Source organism: Cricetulus griseus, unplaced genomic scaffold (genome assembly GCF_003668045.3).
Source record: "Cricetulus griseus strain 17A/GY unplaced genomic scaffold, alternate assembly CriGri-PICRH-1.0 unplaced_scaffold_108, whole genome shotgun sequence".
Taxonomy (NCBI): domain Eukaryota; kingdom Metazoa; phylum Chordata; class Mammalia; order Rodentia; family Cricetidae; genus Cricetulus; species Cricetulus griseus.
In genome coordinates, this window is record NW_023276818.1 from 47,909 (window position 1) to 55,407 (window position 7,499).

A 7,499-nucleotide genomic window follows, 5' to 3' on the forward strand; every position below is an offset into this window, starting at 1 on the left:
AAGATTCGACTAAAACTTTTATTTGAGCAGCAGAATAAGGAGTAACGAGCACATCAGGTTGATATCCAAAATACTGTAATTAATATCACCTAATAATTTTTGAAAATCATTTAAAGTTGGTAATGTATATAATCTAAGTGTTATTTTTTGCGGCACAACACAATCTTTATCTTAGCTCCTAGTTAATAACATTACTCTGCTGGACCTTTTCTGGGGCTATGTATAATCCCTTCCTCTCCAAGGTCTTTACCAATCTCTATATGCTAAGTGCAGCAATTTCAACTCCTTACTAGCTAATAGAATGCCATCCATATAGTGGACACATCTCACAGCAGGGTATTTCTCTCTAATAGGAGCAATAGCATAACATACAAAACTACTCTCTTCAGAGTAGTCCTCTTCCAATATCATTGAACGCTCCTCCTTCAACTGTTCTAACACTTCCTGCCCCTTCTCAATGGCTCTGCAACATCTCTGATCTTCCAAACAACTTCGAACAAGCCTTCAAATTGATCTTGTCCAGGGCTTCACTGTCCCCTGCCTCCAAGCATAGTCTAGGTCTTTCCCAAGCTTATCCCAGCAGCTGGTGGTTAAATTACTGGAATCAGCAAATCAGGGGGCTACCACATCAACCTCTTGGATAAATCTCTCTAAAGTACTTTTCTTTAATTTCAGTCCCTTAGACCTTAACAGCTCTTGAAGAGCAATGAAAATTGGTTGTGATGCTGTAGTTCTCATACTTTTGGTTACCTCTGCTTTGTCCAAATGCCGGAACTTTGTTGCTCCTCACCAGAGACCTTATTGCCCTTTTACCCAGGGCTTTATTGCTCCTTACCGGAGACCTTATTGCCTCTTTACTGAGGGCTTTATTACCCCTTACCAGAGACCTTATTGCCTCTTTACTGAGGGCTTTATTGCTCCTTAAACAGAGACCTTATTGCCTCTTTACCAAGGGCCTTATTGCTCCTTGCTGGAGACTTTATTGCCTCTTCACTGAGGGCCTTATTGTTCCCAACTTACCTGGGACTTACCAGTCGACTGCCCTGACTGCAGGTAGTTCTGAGCCGTTCACCCATGGAGGTTCCCCTTACGGGCCACCACTTGTCGAGTCTATCTTAACCAGCAAGAGAAACATGACCATGACTCTTCTTCAAGCAGTTTTATCCAGGAACCTTGTGCCCAATCAACTCATGCCATCTGGCAATCCCGGATAGGCCACAGAAGAGGAAGCGAGCCAGATAACTCAAGCACTTCCAAATAAGGCTTGTTTACAGCTAAACTCGGACTGCCTGTCATCCAGCAGGCGCCATCTTAGGGCTGTGGCTCCCCACACTTTGGGTAGGGTTTAGGCTGAGGAAGTATCCCTCTATGTGGAATAGGCTCACAATGTCTAGTCTTATGCTAGGGATAAGTACTCATCCACTACAAGTGATCCCATAGATACATGCCTTCTCCTCACTGACACCCATTTTCATGGGGTCTGGATCAGTCCTGTGGTCCATGAGCTCTCCCTTGCTCAAGTCAGCTGTTTCTGCAGTTTTCACCAGCCTGGTCTTGACCCCTTTGCTCATCAGTCCTTCCTCTCTGTAACTGGATTCCAGTTCAGTTCAGTGTTTAGCTGTGGGTTTCTTCCTAACTTTGTCAATTATTCCAATGTAGTCATTTTCATACTGGAAACAATTTCTTTCCTTCATTGGTTGCCCACAGGTCTGTCTTAAGTGAATACAAATGTTTAAAACCAGGAGAGAGAAGATATTTCTTCTTGGGTTAGGGTGCAACCATTGTTACTCTGAGGCTAAGGAATAAACAACCTTGAGTAGACCAAGACACATTTTTATTTTTAAACTATATAAAATAAAGTAGGGTCCACTATTAAATTTCCATAAATCTACATTTCATACTATGGTCAAAATATAGTATATGCATGCGTGTTGGTATTGAAAATAAACAATTTTCATTTTATACTTATAATTATTATTATTAATATTATTATTTTCATCTGGACCACAGTTTCTGCTCCATTCTATCCTCCTAGTTCCTTCCCTACCTATCCTCTACATCTCCCATTCATGTCTCCTTCATTTTTTCAGAAAATGGCAGGCCTCCAATGGATAACAACCAAACATGACCTCAAGTTGTCATAAGACTAGGCACCTTCCCTAGTATTACAAGTAGACAAAGCAACGAAGTATTAGGAAGAGGGTCCCAAAAGCAGGTAAAGGAGTCAGAAAGAGATCCTGTTCCTACTTTTGGAAGTCCCATAAGAAGATCAAGCTGTTTAACTCTAACATACAGGTAAAGGCGCTATGTCAGTCCCAGGCAGGTTTTCTGATTGTTGGTTTAGTCTCTGTGAGTCCCTGTGAGTTGTGGTTAGTAGATTAGTGTGTTTTGTTGTGATGTCCTTGACCCATTGGCTCCTAAAATCTATCTTTCCCCTCTTCCTCGGGATTCCCTGAACTCTGCCTAATGCTTGGTGTGGGTCTGTGGATCTGTGCCCTTCAATTGCTTGATGAAGCCCCTCTGGTAACAACTGGGCTAGGCACAATTCAATGTGTGTAGCAGAGTAACATCAGGCCTCATTACATTGGCATTATTTTTATTTTTTATTTGACACTGTGTTTGATCCTATTCTAGGTCTCTGGGATATATATAGTCTCTGATTCTGGCCCTTCAGGTAGTTTCATGGATGAGTTCCCTCTTGGGTCTTTGGTCTCAGGCTTGCCAGCCATTGGTTGGTCACTCTCACAATTTTTGTGCCACATCTACCCCAGCTCATCTTATGGGCAGGACAAATTGTAGGCTGAAGGTTATATGTCTGGGTTTGTGTCTCATTTCCTCCATAGGAAGTCTTGCCTGCTTACAGGAGATGTCCAATTCAGAGCACACGTCCCGTATAGCTAGGAATCTTAGCTTAGGTCATCCCTGCATATTCCTAGGAGTTTCCACTGCACTTCATTTCTACACCACCTAGAAATGTCACCTTTTTGCTGTCATCTCTTCCAATTCTCTCCCCTAAATCCAACCTGATCCACTCTTTCCCCATTGCCAACCACCTCCAGTCTTACCTCAAAAATCTAGTTCCCTTCTGAGGGAGATCTAGTGTCCCCCACGAAAAGACCAAACAATACTTTAAACTATACAAAGTAAAGGGAAGTCAACTATTTCATTTTCATTCCAGTCAAGTCAGAAACGCCCTCTAACATGCCATCCACATACGAAGCAAAATGATTCCTAACATTCTGCATCGTAAGATTATCTGCCTTTGTTATATGGTAATAAACCTTAGTTATTATTACCAGTTTAAAGAATAAGGCTTTACCTTTTTAGGACTCTGGCTGCAGTGTGGATTTCAGCTCTCAGTAACTATGTTTTACCAGCAAGTGGCACAGGTGTACCGCAAAACACATTTCAGCCGAGTATGATCTGCAAGATTCTCAAAAGTGGTTTCTATACCAAGTTAAAATGGGCAGGATTTCATTTTAAAAGTGTTTTGGAAACCAGCAGGCAGTAGCCGTCTCCAGGAACTGCAGACTCTGGGGTTGAGATGTTGGAGCATGTGGACCGTCTGCTTGCTGGGCGGGCTGAAGGAGGAAGCGCCAGCCGGTTGGGCACTGGGCAACTCTGTGCCTAGAGGAACAGTAGGGCACTCTGAGACCTGGCCTGAACCCCAAAAGAGAGCGCCAGCCTCCTCCTAAGTCCCTTTATCCCATCCCTACTGCACACCTGTGACCCCGCCCAAATGGTACAGCGTTACAAGTACTTGGAATTCTCCCTTAAACATAGTGTATGTGTGTATGAAACTCTCAGAAAAAAAGAAAGAAAAAGTTTTGTAAACACACTAAGAAGATTTATATGCTGTGAATGTTTTTTTGTAGATAATGAGACTGTAGAGATTATTCAAAATCGAATCTGGCTGTGTTCTTTTCCTGCATGGCAATGGGAAAAGAGCTGGTCTCCATGTAAAACCATAATTACCTTCCCAAGGGAGCCCTCTGGGTATTACACACTGCTGTAATTCTCACTGGAAGTGAAGACATTTTAATACCATTGTGGTTATGGGAGAGAAAAGGAATGAGAAAGTGAAGTGAAGATTGGGATGGAACTGGGGAAAATTTGAAATAGGGACAATATACTGTACAAATAGAAAGAACTGTACTTAATGGGGATACTACCTAGGAGGTACACCATTGTTTTAGCACTTAGCTGATGGAAGCTGATGGACCAATTTAGCCCTGGATGCCATCACAATCATTCTGACTAATAGAGTAATACAGGGAAAATAGATGCACCTGAGAGCTTAGAGAAGAAAAATAAGGTAATGTAGCCACAGACAAGTAAGAGCTACAAAGGCTGTAAGCATCAATATGGAATAGCCTCCTTTAAAAGACATTACTATAAGAGGTTACATTCAATTTAAAGTACAAATGTTGGCAATTTGTTATGCATCTTTGAAGCAACTAATACAAATTTTGCTCAGAGAACAAACTAGGTTAAAAATACTCTGATTGATTTAATCTCTTGCTTCAATTCTTCAGTACTTTATATGAAAAGGTGGAATTATGTCTATAACTTAGGAAGAACACAAATGAAACACTGTAGTACATATCGTAAAGCTCATAATGTTTGTGTAATACACATTGATAACTTTTGTGTCAGGTCCTCCCTAGCTCTGCTGATTTGCATGTGATCAGAGCACAGTTTAGTGCAGAAGTACTTCTTGAATAAGCTGCTCATATCTTCTGCACATATCAGTTTCATTGAAGACACAGCATGGACTTGAGTGTTTCCTCTCAGTTTCTGGAAATGCTGATGTTCTGCATCCCAGGTATGAAGGGTCAGCTCTGGGATTTCTCCCTTCAAAGTAGTCATTGATTCTTGTTATTTAACTAAAATTGTGCATAAATATTACACATTTGGAGTTTATTTGCTTTTAATTTTCTAATCTAAAGAGCTAGATGTGACATCCTGATGACCCAGTCTCTATCTTCTACATTGGTGTCTCTCTGACACAGTAACCATCACATTGCAAGCAAATCGAGATATTAAGATTTCCTTACATTGGCACAAAAAGAAATAAGGAAAGGTTTCTAAGATCCTCACCTATGATGCATTTAATTTGCAGGTTGGAATGATATTTGAGTTTAAATGGGAATGACTTTGTGACAAATTTCACTATCGCCATCAACAACTTGTGTCTGAGAAGGTTGCAACCTATTACTGTCAACAAAGCTATGATACACTCCTACATTGACTCAAGTAATAACACTAAGTACTCAGGCAAGGAGAGTAAGGCTGGGCTGCTCCAGCTGTTCCTCTTGGTGTTCCAACCTGCTAACAATATCTCTGCTATGTAACCAAGTATGACAATCATGGAAATTTTATTGGAAGGACCCAAAGAGACTGATGCCTACCTAAATAAGCAAGTAGTAGCTCAAACCCAACTTATCATAAGTGATAATGACTCTGATGACTTTCTAAGAAGAGATGTTTATATACCTTGAGTATTTATGTGATCATCAAGTGTGATACACATAGGAAAACAAAAGTCATATAAGTTTTCTCATTATTACTTTTATTGAAAATAGATTATTTTCTCATAATATATTCTGATTAGAATTCTCCCTTCCTCTACTCTTCCCTGTTCCTCCCCAACTCCTCTCCCTTCTGAATCTACTCCCTTTCTTGTCTTTCATTACACAATATTGGCTTCTAAGAGGCAACTACAAAATATTACAAAATAAAGTTAACAATATAAAACAAAACCATCATATCAAAGTTGGAGAAAGCAACCCAGGGGTAAAAAAGAGTCATATGAAATGCTGGAAGATGAACTTTGGAGTAACCTGTCTTCCCAGGCCATGGTCACACAAAATGGCTTCAAAATAAACTATCTCTTATCACCTTTAAAAAAAAGTGTCATATGATCAATGGGACAAATTCCTCTTTATAATCAGGAATCCCACAAAAAACACTAAGTAAGCTAAAACCTATAGAGTACATAAGCAGAGGATGTGGTCAATAACTCTCTTAGTTCTGTGTAGAGATCCTTCTAATAATTGCATTTGGAGTCTGCATAATAACTATGAATTCACTTCCAAGCTCTTAAATTCACTATCATTTTTACTTAAAATATTGGATTCTCTGGTGCTATTCTGAACTCAGAGCTCCGTGCCATTAGGTATAGGCCACCCGATCATGCTATCTTTAGGTGTCCTCAGAATCCCAATTTTGTTCCTGAATCTTGTTAATTAAAGCCAATTTTGGTTACTGTCATAGAATTATCATAATGTTATTTCTTGGGGGTATATTTATGATATGTATAGGCAATCTCATATCTTTAGCTACTTTCAGTTGAGTAAAAAGAGATATATCATAGAGCAGGTAGAAAATGAGAACTTATATTAACAATGCAGGAGTCTTCTTGGAAGTAAACTACTACATTGATAGAAAAAATGAGGCTATAAATTTCTTTTCTCTTAATAGAAGAATGTGTTTTTGTGATCTGTTTTGGAACATGGAATTGGAGATTTTAGTTCAAATTAAAGTGAAGTACAGGATACACACACTGCAATTGAACATAAGTGTCTCAAGAAACTTACTCAACAGATAATTCTAGGAGCCTCTATTTGGGGTCCAGAAAAAAGTGTTAGTTGCTGAGGGGTCTAATGTATGTGCTTTTCTGTTTTCCTTTATAGACCTTGTTCAATACACATGTACTTTTATTATGATGCAATTTATGGTAAACATCTGAATGATAGAATATGCATATGCTAATAAATAGGAGGTTTCCTGCTCAATCCTATTTTAAGGACACTGTTTTCACCCAAAGTCATTTGTACAGAGGATTTGTCAAGTAAACCTACGCGATTGTATATTTCTGAATGTATATGGCCATTCTAGAGGTTATTATGGACTCATGTGTAGTAATGACATCATTGTTTTCTTGGTAGGGTTTTTGTTGCATTCCCAGTTAGCTCTCTTCTTCCTTGTCTCCTACATGCACACACAGATGTAAACTCTTAGCTATTGCTCCTGGGTCACACTGCAGTTTGATGTGTATGTCTCTGTGTATAGAGGTATAAGTCTCTCTCCTCTCCTCTCTCTCTCTCTCTCTCTCTCTCTCTCTCTCTCTGTCTCTCTCTCTGTGTGTGTGTGTGTGTGTGTGTGTGTGTGTATGTGAGTGTGCCATGACTCTGTTACTCATGTGAATGATTTCTGTGTTTTAAATGCTGCTAGGCCTGGACAAGAGGACAATTTGCTTGCAGCATAGAAAAGTTTCTATGATTTCTACACAAAATCATCACATTGACATCAAAATTCTGACAAGGAGCTTCAATCTTAGAGCTGGAGACACCTGAAGGAGCAAATGTGGCAGTCTTGACTTTCACTTCTGCTTCCCTTGGTGGTTTATCTCATGGCTTGAATCACTGTGTGTGGGGTACTCCTTTTGTTGACAGTAATAAGTTGCAACATCTTCAGGTTGCAGGATGGTTATCTTG